General features: G+C 36.7%; 1 protein-coding gene across 3 annotated transcripts in view; it reads left to right on the forward strand.

Annotated features, from left to right (window-relative positions):
• Positions 1-15,458, forward strand: part of LOC118768137 (zinc finger protein 708-like) — a 141,347-nt gene that overhangs the window by 100,671 nt on the left and 25,218 nt on the right. For 2 of the 3 annotated variants that reach the window (XM_036514013.1, XM_036514012.1), the window contains exon 2: positions 9,398-9,525. The gene's annotated coding sequence lies outside the window, so the exon portion shown is untranslated. Of the gene's footprint in view, positions 1-7,872; positions 7,944-9,397; positions 9,526-15,458 lie in introns of those variants that run through there. The other variant, XM_036514011.1, reaches the window with a different exon arrangement.

Below are 15,458 nucleotides of genomic sequence, written 5' to 3' on the forward strand. Positions count from 1 at the left end.
AATCGTAATTAGTGAGTTGATGCAAATGAGGAAAATGTGAAAAATGAATTTATTTTGTAAAAAGTAATACATTTGCTGTATTTTATTCAGCAGGACATCTGTTTTATCATTGATATTGTTATTGATCAATATGAATAAGTATATGTTTAGTTAAGGTAGATTATTGAGAGAATGATTTAGCACAGATTACACAGTCATAAGAATCTTCTCCTGTATGAATATGTTTGTGTTTAGTTTATTATTTCTCTCTATGAAAGAATGACTTGTCACAGATGTCACAGTGATATGATTTCTCTCCTGTATGAATGTATTTGTGATGAGTTCAATATTGTTCCACAGAGAATGATTTACCTCAGGTATCACAGCAATAGAGTTTCTCTCCTGTATGAATACGTTTATAAGTATATACAGCATATCTCTTATTATAAAAGGCAGCTTTTATCTGCCTCCCTTTGGGAGTTATAGAAATCTACAATATAGGATTTCTTCAATTACAATTTACCTAGTATTTTTAAGAGTAGAATGCATCGGGTCATGCCAGGTCCAGTTTTTAAAATTTAAACTCCAATTAAGCAAAATTTACAGAAAACTCACATTCTGGTGTGTGTGTCAAATGCTTTTCCTAGTCTGGTTTACACCACACGCAAACGCACACACACAGTGTGCAACGAATAAGATGAAAGTAAATAGCGACAGAGTGATTTGAGGAAGACTAAACTGAAAGTATTTAAACCACTACTCAAAAAATAAAAAAACACAGCAAACAGAAACAAATAAATACATAACGATTTACTCCTCACACAATTTCTTCAATTAGAGTGTACCCATGATTTTTCAGAGTACTTCAGTGGGTGATGCCATAAAAAATTTCTTTCAATTTTACCACCAATTAAGACAAAATTCGAGAAAACTCAATATTTTAACATATCACTCCGAAAGCATTGATGTACATGTGTGCGTGCGTGAGTGTGTGTGTGTCATTCCTCACACACACGCATACACATACATATACAACTACATACAAACACGTGTGTGTTTGTTATTAAAAAAGGCGCCAAAACACAACTCACTTATCATTCCAACACATTTGCAAAGACACACGGACGGACAGAAAAGGTAAATTGGTTTTTATTTTACTCTGTATATATTTTATTATATAATATTATATATAGATATATGTATATATAATTGCAGTATGAAACAGTGTTTATGTATAAACAGACGACACTTATGATTTTGATTTTGATTTTGATTTTTCCAGTTTCAGCTTATGAGCTGTGGCCATGCTGGGGCACCGCCATTGTATATAGTTATTATAGTTATATATAGTTATTATAATAAGAGATTAATAAATGTATGCATCCGTTTAACCCTTTCGTTACCAAGCCGCCCGAATTTACCTATTCATATTTAAATGAGAATATCAGAGCAAATCTCTTTAGTACATTTGTGAAAACACGTATTATACTTCGTAAACACTTCAACTACAGTTTTGTACAAAAATCGAAGTGTAATTTTAATTCCGTGAATTATGGGAGATTTGTTCCTATTGTGTTTTCAAAATTTGTAATTCTGACAAAAAATGGATACGAATTTCATTATATCAAGCAGCGAGTCAGAATTCGAAGGATTTTCTACTGAAGACCTTCATAAATCTAACTCTATGACTGAAAAGAAAAAAGCATCTTTATATAAGAGTGAAGTTGTGTGTCTGTCCCCTTCGATTTAGATTCGTAACTACTCCCACATTTTGCCGTGCAGTTTAACCAAAAGCGGGTATCTTATAGTCGTGATTCATATCGAGCCCTTCTGGGTATTAGTGTGCGTCTACGATGAGTCTACGATTTAAAAAAAATTTACCATCATATTTTTCCAATTTAATGAATTTTTTTCGCTTTTATATATGGGAAGTAACTCTCTAAAAATATCTACGATGTGTCAACGATTTAAAAAAAAATTTACCTTAATTTTTTTTCAATTTTTAATGCATTTTTTTGCTATTTTTTGGCTATAACTCTCTAAAAATGCTTATATAGTTATTTCCCTTACAACCCGAGCAACGCCGGGCGATACTGCTACTTCACAATAGAATGATTTGCTGCAGACATCACAGTCACATAGTTTCTCTCCAGTATGAGCAGACTTGTAATTAATTAAATAATTTCTTAAACGGAATAATTTACTGCAGATACTACAGTGCTATGGTTTGTCCCCTGTATTAATGCATTTGTGTCCATTTAAGTACCTTTTTTCAGAGAATGATTTACCACAGATATCACACTGATATGGCCTCTCATGAGCATGAGTGAGTTTGTGAGTAGTTAAATAACTTTTTAATGAAAAAGATTTATCACAGATATCACACTGATATGGTTTCTCACCTGTATGAACTGATTTGTGATAAGTAAGGTGACCTTTTTGAGAGAATGATTCACCACAAATATCACATTTATATGGTTTCTCTCCTGTATGAGTGTATTTGTGATAAGTAAGGCCTCTCCTTCGAATGAACGATTTACCACAAATATCGCAGTGATATGGCTTCTCACCTGTATGTGTAAGTTTGTGAGTAGTTAAATGACTTTTTAATGAAAAGGATTTATCACAGATATCACACTGATATGGTTTCTCACCTGTATGAACTGATTTGTGAGTAGTAAGGTTACATTTTTGAGAGAATGATTTACTACAAATATCGCAGTGATGTGGCTTCTCATGTGTATGTGTAAGTTTGTGAGTAGTTAAATGACTTTTTAATGAAAAAGATTTATCACAGATATCACACTGATATGGTTTCTCACCTGTATGAACTGATTTGTGAGTAGTAAGGTTACATTTTTGAGAGAATGATTTACTACAAATATCGCAGTGATATGGCTTCTCACGTGTATGTGTAAGTTTGTGAGTAGTTAAATGACTTTTTAATGAAAAAGATTTATCACAGATATCACACTGATATTGTTTCTCACCTGTATGAACTGATTTGTGATAAGTAAGGTGACCTTTTTGAGAGAATGATTTACCACAAATATCACATTTATATGGTTTCTCTCCTGTATGAGTGTATTTGTGATAAGTAAGGCCTCCCCTTTGAGTGAATGATTTACCACAAATATCACAGGGATATGGCCTCTTATGAGCATGAGTGAGTTCGTGAGTAGTTAAATGACTTTTTGATGAAAAAGATTTATCACAGTGATATGGTTTCTCTCCTGTATGAATGGATTTATGAGAATTTAAAGTGCTCAAGTAAGAGAATGATTTATCACAGATATCACAGTGATATCGTTTCTCTCCTGTATGAATGTATTTGTGTCTAGTAAGGTGACTTTTTGATGAAAATGATTTACCACAAATATCACACTGATATGGTTTCTCTCCAGTATGAACGGAATTGTGAGAAGTAAGGCGACTTCTTTGAGAGAATGATTTACCACAAATACCACACCGATATGGTTTCTCACCTGTATGAATGTATTTGTGAGAATAAAGGCTACTTTTTTGAGAGAATGATTTACCACAAATATCGCAGTGATGTGGTTTCTCTCCTGTATGAATGTGTTTGTGAGAATCAAAGCTACTCGCATGACAGAATGATTTACCGCAAATATCACAGTGATGTGGTTTCTCTCCAGTATGAATGTATTTGTGATGAGCAAGGTGACTTTTTCGAGAAAATGATTTACCACAAATATCACAGTAATATTTCTTTCCACCTGGATCAATACATTTGTGAACAGTGAGATTTCCCTTATTAGAAAAAGTCTTTTTACAGATATCACATTGGTCTGATAACTTTTCTCTTTCTTTTAACATCTCCAGACTATTCATTATTGTTCTATAGTATACAGACAGAAAATATATTTTCCCCTTCTTCTTTATATATATCTTCTACAGCAAATCTGATCTTGAATATCTGAAAATGATACAAACACCTTTCCAGATTTTCTCACATTCAAACTGAATGTGAAATACTTTTGTAAATATTCCTGGCAATGAGGAAAACAAATGTTGCTATTAATTCAGAAGAAATATTTCACCGTTATTCACCAGAGATATATTATATAAACAGAGTTATTATCTATTATTTATAACGGCTGACAATCGTTTTCAAAACATGATCAATATTCATGATGTATCTCACGTAAAACTCCTTTATACGAGTATCTGAAATGACACAGAAACAGTAGAAGATATAGGAAAGACTTAAAAAGCAAAGATTTAACAATAAAAATTATAACTACATTTTCATAATGATAAACTGTGGATATAAACTTTTACCCGAAGAAATTACACTTTAAAATGATACTCATGACACAAGACATTACTTTCGTCTATAATGACCTGAGTCATAAATCTAATACTTTCTCTAGTTTAGTTTCAATGCACCCAAACAAACAAAAGGAAAAGCAGTGTAAATAACGGACAGTCAAAACTATTGAAAAGGTTGCAAGACGCAACGAAAATTTTAGGAAAAAAGGAAATAAGTAAGAAATAACTGCAAAATTTTACCGATGTGTTAAGTTATAAGGCATCAACCACAGTGAAAATTTTGTTGATCCGACAAATGCGTCGGTGCACATACAGACGATAGAGAGATTGTGGGGGTCAGTTAAGAGATCAGTTGTTCGCCCAGGCATTCGTGCCTGTTACTTAAAGCAATACCTCTCCAAGTTCCTATTTATGGAAAGCATCAAACCTGCTGCCAAGAGAATACACGTATTCTTATTGGCAGCAGCAAGTCTTTATCCTGGCCCAAGATAATTTTTTCCTCCAACCCATCTCATTTCTTTATTATCAATGTCAATGGACCACTCAAAGAGGTATGTATACATTATCATTTTCGTAACATAATTTCTGTAGTATTTCAAGATGTTTCTGACACGTATTTTGATTCATATGGCGGAGATCCAACATTTCTTCACTTTTTCCAGAATTTCTTTTCTTTTCTTTTTTTTTTTTGCGAATCATAAACTCCGTATTTCGCAAAAAAAAAAAATAAAGAGAAGAAATTCTGGAAAAAGTGAAGAAATGTTGGATCTCCGCCATGTGAATCAAAATACGTGTCAGAAACATCTTGAAATACTACAGAAATTATGTTACGAAAATGATAATGTATACATACCTCTTTGAGTGGTCCATCGATAATGATGATAAAGAAATGAGTTGGATTTGAACTCAGAATATTGACTAACACAACTACATACTACAAGACTCAAAATATTCAGCCAAGTCACCACCCTTTAACTAGCAATAATAATAACATCAATAACATAACAGCCAAAAGATTTATTTGTTCTGAAAATAACAATCATAGTAAATAAATATGTTCTTTAATATTCACATTCATGTGCACAGTTAAACACACTTACATACAAACAGTCACGCATGCATAATACAGAACGGAACACATAAATGAAGGATGCATTACTTAGTATATATTACATCTAGAGAATTTTGATTAGTAAGTCAAATATGCAAATTATAAAGATAATTAATTGCTTTACTAAACAGTGTTGTAAAGGTGAAAGAATAAATTTGGGAAAAAAATACACGCCAAAACTAATTAATAAAGGATAATTAGGGAAGGATTGACACAAAATAATAATTTTTTCTGATAAATGCATCTTAATAAGTGAGAAGAATTGCATATATCTGAACTATTTCAAAGAAAAGCATAAATTTAATGTTTAAAATAGCTTTAACCAAGGAATGAGATCCAACATTTCTTCACTTTTTCCAGAATTTCTTCTCTTTATTTTTTTTTTTTTGCGAAATACGGAGTTTATGATTCATGTGTGAGTGTGTGTTCTTGATACTCGTTTAGAACAAGTAGTTTTACACCAATTACACTATTTTTTCTTAGTTTAAAGGCCGTGGACTGAAGATGTGAAATTTCCGAAGCCTCTCCCCCACCCCCCTTTCGCGAGCGCGCATTTTTTTTCATGATAGTCGTTTAGAGCAAGTTGTTTTACACCTATTACGCTGTTTTTGTTTTTGTTTTTGTGCCCGGTTCAGACGCTTTCGGAAATTCCCGATATAAATATTCCGAGGCCTCTCCCCCACCCCTCTTTCTCGAGAGCGCAATAAGGTTACAGAAGGAAAAGTCGTGGTGGGTTAGTGTTTAAATTATACTTGTGTTTATGTTTGATGTATTCTAAAAGTCAGGACAGTCGGGAACACAAGCGAATTTCATTAAGAGGTCTGCTCAATCAGGGATGACCTTGGGCTAAACAACAGTGACTTGCCACGTTTCTGAAGATAGTAGAATATTATTGTCCACCGTTTTGTAGTTTAACATTTTCCATAATATCTGAAGGTGGAGGGGTTAAACTAAAGCGTTACACCATTCAAAGAAACAAAAAAAAATGTGTGTAATAGGTGTAAAACAAGCCAATGTGGTTAGCCATGGATGGCTTCTAAACTTCCTTTAGTTTAACCGAATTAACATCGATGTCAAACTAGCAACTTTTAAAACTTTTTACTTTTCTTTGGAGTTTCCAATTAGCCAGGTTAATCGGCTTCTGCTAAAAAATAAAATATATATTACATCTTACCTGTTTTGATAAGTAGATCATATGTTACGATAATTAGATTAATGTGAATTAATGTTAATTACTCAAAAGAGCAATTAACGGGAATATAGTTTAAAGACACTTTAAAAGTCGGCATGGAAAGTCAACGAAACGAACTAAAAATCCTGATGTTGTATACCTCGTATTACTACACATTTGTCGGATGATAAAACTGAGTTGGTAAATTTTTAATGTTTTATTATTGCTATAATTACTACTTAAAATTTTGAATTTTAAGAAAAAAATCCAAATGATGGCAAAAGATACAAAACTAAAGCTTATTTTCCAGTCGATTGCTACTTTTACGCTGTTCTGTCGTCGAACCCGTAAGTTACAGGGACGGAACGAAACGAATACAGCTTATCAGAGTGATGTTGGATGAGGATAGGGGGAAAGATGCAGGCATCAGTGTTCGAAAACCATTGTTTGTTTGTTTATATTCCAGTAACTTAGTTGTGCAATGGAAGAGGGCGGGGGTAAAGAATACGCACACCACCCGTTTACGGTGTAAGCCTAATCCATGGGTCGCAGGAGGCGGAGAGGTCAAGCAAGCAGAGACGACAGAGCAGAGACGAGGAAGCGACAGGACGTGTCAAATTCGTAAGAGACCTCGGATCTTCGCCGAGGTAAGGCCTTTTGTATTTCTTCCTCCCGTTGCTTCTTCTGTTGTCCTCTTCATCCATCACACTACACATACATACTTGTCCTTCTCATCAAGTAAACTCTTAGCAGAAAAAAAATCAGAAAAATGCCTTTTATCACCCGCCTTCTTAAAAAGAATGGCGGTGCCCCAGCATGGCCACAGCTCGTGAGCTGAACCTAGATGAAAATAAATAAATAAAACTAAGGGAGGTCTCTCCCGTTTTTATTTCTAATACTCTTTAAACGATTGAATTTGGATTTAATAAGATTAATATTGAATAAGACTTTGCGGGTCAGCTTTACATAATTTCTTGGGTATTGGTTAGAAAACAACCCACGGGTTTCTCACCTTAACCTTTAAAAGAAATAAACGAAGAACGACACTACAGGTTTAAAGAGGAGATCGTAAGAGTAGCAAAAAACCTGAAAATAAGTAATCAGCATATACTTTTGTATTTTTTGACATTATTCGGGTTTTTTTCATTATAATTCACATTTCGTAAACGTAATTATAGCAATAAAAACCATCGAAAATTTACCACTTCAGTTTTAGCATCCGACAAATGCGTAGTAATAGGACGGATACAGTATTTAGAAGTTAGTTCGTTTCGTTGACGTTCCGTGTCGGTTTTTCTAAAGTGCCTTTAAATTATATTTCCCGCCAGATCAATCCTTTCTGTAATTAACGTTAATTCATATTAAACACTAATTTATTTATCATCACAGGTAAGATACAATACATGTTTTGTCTGTAGTAAAAGCCGATGACCCTGGTTAATTGGAAACTCCAGACAATTGTGAAAGTTTTGAATGTTGCTAATCTGATTTCGATATTAATTCCATTCTCCGTTAAACTTCTTGGATAATGCCAAGAAAATCTAATCTTAATTTTTACTTGGTATGTCGATGAAAAAGCACCAAATTTTTAATGTCTTTTAGGCGATGTTACGGTATAAGTACCGGATACATTTTTAAAAAGTGGGTTTTTTTTATATATGGGGGGGTTAGGGTTTCTGTTAGGGGTGGGAGAAAAGGGTTTCTGTTATAAATCATTAAAATCCTTAAAAATGTTTAAGCCGCGGCCATGCTGGGGCACCACCGCTGGAACTCATATCTTCAGAGATGTAAACAAAGTCACGTGTGTACATATACCGAAGGATCGCCACATACCCTAACCCTAACACAAACCCTAGCCCTCACAGAAACCCTAACTTTAACCCTCACCCTAACTCCCCATATATAAAAAAAACACTTTTTTGAAATGTATCTGGTACTTCCGGAAGTACACCGGTACTTATACCGTAAGATCGCCTTCTTTTATTACAGTAGACATTCCATTTGTTACTTGTGTCCATTCGAAGCTGTCTATCGCTTTATTATAGAGGTATAACTTGCTACGTATCACTATTTGCTGTTTATTTTGTCAAAATGATTGGCTTTAATAGTTATCTCTTTTCTCTGTTTCAGTCATTTGACTGTGGCCATGCTGGAGCACCACCGTTCAGTCGAGTAAATCGACTCCAGGACTTATTCTTTGTAAGGCTAGGGTCACTTTTGTCGAACCGCTAGGTCATGGGGACGTAAACACACCAGCATCGGTCGTCCAGCGATGTTAGGGTGACAAACACAGACACATAAGCACAGACACAAACATACATATACACATATATACAACGGGCTTCTTTCCATGCTTCCTGAGATTCGCCAACACTACACCTGATTTTCTCCCCTCCATACACACGCAAGCATGTATCTGACTCATACACTGTTCACTTCCCATACATTTGTACATTACTGTATATAATTTATACGCACTTTTGACAAGTTGTGGTGCACCTGAGCACTGTATACAGTAATTTCATTATTATTATTTTAAAAGTCGTGAACACAACCTAATTTCATTAATAGACCTGTTCAGCCAGGGATGATTCCGGACTAAACAACAGTGACTTATCACATTTCTGAAGATAGTAGGAAGTTATTGTCCAATATTTTGTAGTTTAACATTTTACATAATATCTGAAGGTAAAGGAACGGAAGTCTGTGTATAGAGACTAATTATTCGGGTTAAGGTTTATGTAAACAGTTTATTATTATGAAAATGTAGTAATATTTTTTATAGTTGAATCTCTGCTTTTCAAGTCTTTCCTATATCTTCTACTGTTTCTGTGTCATGTCAGAATATGAGATGTTAGTGGTATAAAGGAGTTTTTACATCAGATACATCATGAATATTGATCATCATTTGAAGACTAATGGAAGATATTATAAATGATATATATAACCCTGTTTCTATTACAAATCTATGGTGAATGACTGTGAAATATTTCTTTGGAATTAATACGAACGTTTGTTTTCTTCATTGCCAGTATTTTACATTCTGTTTGAATTTGGAAAAATCTGTGAAGGTCTTTGTATTATCTTCAGATATTCGAGAAGATCAGATTTGCTGTAAATATAGCAGTAGAAGTATTTGAATCAACAAAGACATTTATAAAGAAGAAAAAAAAAAAGATTTTGGTGTTGCATACTGCAGAAGAATAATGAATCCGCCGGAGATGACAAAAGAAAGAGAAAAATTATCAGACCAATGTGATATCTGTAAAAAGACTTTTTCTAATACAGCAAATCTCACTGTTCACAAGTGTATTGATCCAAGTGGAAAGCAATATCGCTGTGATATCTGTGGTAGATCATTCTCTCATAACAGTAACCTTACTAAACACAAATACATTCACACAGGAGAGGAACCATATCACTGTGATATCTGTGATAAATCCTTTTCATTAAAAAGTCATTTAATTACTCACAAACTAACACATACAGGTGAGAAGCCACATCACTGCGATATTTGTGGTAAAACATTCCCTCATAAGAATAGCCTTACTTATCACAAATCAATTCATACAGGAGAGAAACCATATCAGTATGATATTTGTGGTAAATCATTCTCTCAAAAAGGTAACTTTGATTCTCACAAATCAATTCATACAGGAGAGAAACCATATCACTGCAATATCTGTGGTAAATCCTTTGTATTAAGAAGTTATTTAACTGCTCATGAACGTACTCACACTGATGAGAGGCCATATCAGTGTGATATTTGTGGTAAATCATTCTCTGGAAAAAGTAACCTTACTAGACACAAATACATTCATACAGGAGAGAAATCATAGCACTGTGATATCTGCAGTAAATCATTCTAAGTCTATTCATAAAGGAGACAAACTATGTCACTGTGATATCTGTGGTAAGTCATTCTCTTGGGAATGTGCTATATATACTCATAAATGTATTTATACAGGAGAGAAGCCCTATCACTGTGATATCTGTGGTAAATCATTGTCTTTGGAACAACATTTAACTAATCACAAATACATTCATACAGGAGAGAAAGCATAGCACAGTAATATCTGCAGTAAATCATTCTGTGTAAGAAAATATTTTTATCACAAATCCAGTTAGATTGGGGAGATATTGTATCACTGTGTTCATCATCAACATCGTTTAACGTCCGCTTTCCATGCTAGCATGGGTTGGACGGTTCAACTGGGGTGTGGGAAGCCAGAAGGCTGCACCAGGCTCCAGTCTGATCTAGCAGTGATTCTACAGCTGGATGCCCTTCTTAACGCCAACTACTCCGTGAGTCTAGTGGGTGCTTTTTACATGCCACCGGCAAAGGTGCCAGACAAGGTTCGCAAACGTCCACGTTCGGATAGTTCTCTTATGTGCCACCGGCCTTGGTATCACAGCTACAAATTCCATTGATGTTGATCGATTATGACTTTGATTTTTGGTTTTGATATCTGTAGTAAATCATTCTCTTAGGATTATGTTGTTTAACTAATTTTAAATGCATTCATACAGGAGAGAAGACATATTGCTGTGTTATCTGTGCAAAATCATTCTCTTAACGTAATTTAACTAAACCTGTTTTTATTCATATTGATCAATAACAATACCAGTGATAAAATGGGGAATGAAATACAGCAATTGTATTACTTTTTTTGAGACAAATAAACTTTTTACATTTTCTTCATTTGTGTTTTCGTGTGGATATATTATTTCGACACCATTGTATCACGTTCCAGTTCCCAACGATGATCAGTTCTTCTCTGCTGGACATGCTTAGGCTATCCCACGATCTGCAGCCTATAATCTAATGAACAATATGTGTCCATAGCTTGTACTGGGTACACTACATGGAGTTTCTCCTGACATCTTTTCTACATGCCTAAAAGGGCCATCTCTGTCTTTGGTCTTTGCTAAATTTACTGAATGGTTTTTCAATCCAGATGTTGCTTCCATACCTGAAATTTGTTCTCTAATTTTGGTAGGGATTCAGCAATAATAACAAGGTCATCAGCTTGGAAGAGATCCCAAGGGCAGCCAATCTTAAATTCCTCTGTTATTGCTTGCAGGACTATGATAAACAAGAGTGGGGTGAAAAACGATCCTTGGTGAACTCCTATTTTGACACTAAAATTCATGCTATACTCATTGGTGACATTTACCTTACTGACAGCATCCCTATACATGGCTTTTGCATGTCTCACCAACCACTCATCTCTCCCTAAACGACGATGCTGTGGTGATCTCATTCTTGCTCACAACATCATAAGCAGAAAGTGTAACCTCTCGAAAGATCTGTTCTTCACTCCTGCTCCAGAGCGTCGGCTGCAGGGTCACTCTGAAAAGCTCTATCTGTGACAATTTCATCTCAATCGATGGAGAAGGGCTTTCTCAGTCCGGGTTGCGGATCCGTGGAAAAAGTCCCTCTTGACCAGAAATGGCCTGAACACTTTGTATGACTACCCTCCCTGTACATAATTCCATGTCCCCCTACATGGCCTTGCTTTTTGCTTTTTGAGCCAAAAAATTAACTTAACTTAGCTTCTCTATTGCTCCCCAAATAATAGAGTAGGGGATTCTGTCAAAAGCTTTCTCCATGTCAACAAAATCCAAATGCAAAGATATATCTTTGACCAAGTACTTCTGCTTTTGCCTCACCAGGAAGATAGCATTGCTGGTGCTTCTAGTTGATACAATTCTACACCTTGATCCATGGAACTTACATTGATATATGAGGAGACCTATTGAGTCAAGTACATCAACAACAAAAAATAAAATGGAAATTGTAGTTGTGATACCTGTGCCGGTGGCAAGTAAAAAGCACCATCCGAACATGGCTGATGCGAGCACCACCTTGACTGGCTTCTATGCCGGTGAAAAGCACCAACCGATCATAGCCGATGCCAGCCTTGCCTGGCACCTGTGCTGGTGGCATGTAAAATGCACCCACTACACTCATGGAGTGGTTGGCATTAGGAAGGAATTTGAGATTGGCTGCCCTTGGGATCTCTTCCAAACTGATGACCTTGTTCTTATTGCTGAATCCCTACCACAATTAGAGAACAAATTTCAGGTATGGAAGCAAGATCTGGATTGAAAAGCCATACAGTAAATTTAGCAAAGACCAAAGACAGATCCTGTCAGGGAGATGGCCCTGCTCGGCATGGAGAAAAGGGCATCCAGCTGTAGAAACACTGCCAGATCAGACTGGAGCCTGGTGCAGCCATCTGGCTTCCCAGAGACCCGGTCAAACCGTCCAACCCATGCCATCGAGGAAAGCAGACATTAAGCGATGACGATGATGCAGAAACGTTAGCAGGCCGGGCAAAATGCTTTGCGGTATTTCGTCTGTCGTTACATTCTGAGTTCAAATTCCGCCAAGGTCGACTTTGCCTGTCATCCTTTTGGGGTCGATAAATAAAGTACCAGTTTCGCACTGGGGTCGATGTAATCGACTTAATCCCTTTGTCTGTCCCCTCTATGTTTAGCCCCTTGTGTGCAGCAAAGAAATAGATGATGATAATGATATAATTAATGGAAGATACAAGAATATTTATTGATCACTATAATTGCTTCAACACATCTTGCTTCGATCCTTTATGAGTGGAATATTGAAGAGTTGCTTTATGGGTATCCAACAGTGTAGATGTGTCTTTTCAGGTGATTACAAGATATATTTCATTAAAATAACGTCTTTTCTTCAAAATTTCTTCTTGTTATGCGTTTGTTTTATAATTTATTGATATTATTTGATTTACAAAACACAAGGTATTAAATGTTAAGATGGCCATTTGCACCATCCGATCATGGACGTTTGCCAGCCTCATCTAGCACCTGTGCCGGTGGCATGTAAAAAGCACCAACCGATCATGGCTGCTGCCAGCCTCCCCTGGTACCTGTGCCGGTGGCACGTAAAGAGCATGCACTACACTCACGGAGTGGTTGGCGTTACGAAGGGCATCCTGCCATAGAGACACTGCCAGATCAGACTGGGCCTGGTGCAGCCTTCTGGCTTCCCAGACCCCAGTCGAACCATCCAACCCATGCTAGCATGGAAAACGGACACTAAACGATGATGATGCTGTGAATGTGAGATAATGAGTTGGCACAAAAGAACTACCATTTGAGCCTTATCTATGCCAGTGCCATCTGGCTGCGCCCCCTTCCGTGCCAGTCACACTTGAAAAACACCCACTACACTCTTGTTGTTAAGCAACAAGACAGGTAAGGGAAATAAAAAATCTTTGGTCGTCTTGTTGCAGTCGAGGGCGCTTTCCATTGACGCACGACACCACTGGGAGGTGGCCCTTGAAGTCGCTGGAAATGGAGATCTCCAGGTCCAAATTCTTGGACGGCCCCGCTACACTCTCAGAGTGGTTGGCATTAGGAAGGGCACCCAGCTGTAGAAACTCTGCCAGATCAGATTGGAATCTGGTGCAGCCATCTGGCTCACCAGCCCTCAGTCAAAATCGTCCAACCCATGCCAGTATGGAAAGTGGATGTTAAATGATGATGATGAACCATTTACATTTTTACAATAGATATTTATAGGGAAGTCCCATGTTGAATAATTCTAACCAATTGCATAGTAAGCTACAGCAATTTTAGAACGGGACAACATTGCATAGTGCCAAAGATCCCGGCAATGACATCATGCTTCAGGACCAGCTTCTGCAACAGCCTTGGTTTCAAGGGCCCACAGCTTTTTAATATTCTCCCAAAGAGTCTGAGGAACTTGCACAAAGTAGATGTAGTGATTTTTAAATCAAAGCTGGACATCTTCCTGTCGAGAGTCCCAGATGAACCTACCTCACGGCCAGAGGTACAAATGAGAGTAGCTATATCAAACTCCATTCTTCACCAAGTGCCACATATTAGAGGAAGTTCTTCGTAATAACATTGTAGTACAAAACGGCGGTGCATCAGTATGGCTGCAGCTCTGAGCTGAATCAAGTAAAAAAAAAAAAAATTGGTACCAACAGATAATCAACATATTTAACAATGAAGACATTGCATGCTTTCACTTGAAATGTGACATATCCCCACATTTCGCCTATGAAATTTAATTTGTCACCCGTCATGCTACAAAGAAATTTTGCTGTTTTTCTCAACATAGGCGCAGGAGTGGCTGTGTGGTAAGTAGCTTGCTTATGAACCATAAGGTTCCGGGTTCAGCCCCACTGCATGGCATCTTGGTCAAGTGTCTTCTACTATAGCCTTGGGTTGACCAAAGCCTTGTGAGTGGGTTTGGTAGACGGAAACTGAAAGAAGCCCGTCGTATATATATATATATATATATATATGCGTGTTTGTGTTTGTCCCCCTAGCATTGCTTGACAACCGATGCTGGTGTGTTTATGTCCCCGTCACTTAGTGGTTTGGCAAAAGAGACCGATATCATAAGTACTGGGCTTACAAAAGAATAAGTCCTGGGGTCGATTTGCTTGATTAAAGGCGGTAAGTTTCTTGCTTCTGAACCATAAGGTTCCGGGTTCAGTCCCACTACGTGGCACCTTGGGCAAGTGTCTTCTACTATAGCCTCGGGCCGACCGAAACCTTGTAAGTGGATTTGGTAGACAAAAACTGAAAGAAGCCCATCATATATATGTATGTATATATATATATATATATATATGTGTGTGTGTGTGTGTGAAATTTTGTATGTCTATATTTCTCCCCCCAACATCGCTTGACTATTGAAGCTGGTGCGTTTACGTCCCTGTAACTTAGCAGTTCGGCAAAAGTGACTGATAGAATAAGTCCTGGGGTCTATTTTCTTGACTAAAGGCGGTGCTCCAACATGCCCACTGTCAAATGACTGAAGCATGTAGAAGAGATAGGTTTCCCTAATTTCTTCCATATACAGTCAACTCTCGCTACTTTGCCACC

The sequence above is a fragment of the Octopus sinensis genome, linkage group LG27 (genome assembly GCF_006345805.1).
Source record: "Octopus sinensis linkage group LG27, ASM634580v1, whole genome shotgun sequence".
Lineage (NCBI taxonomy): Eukaryota > Metazoa > Mollusca > Cephalopoda > Octopoda > Octopodidae > Octopus > Octopus sinensis.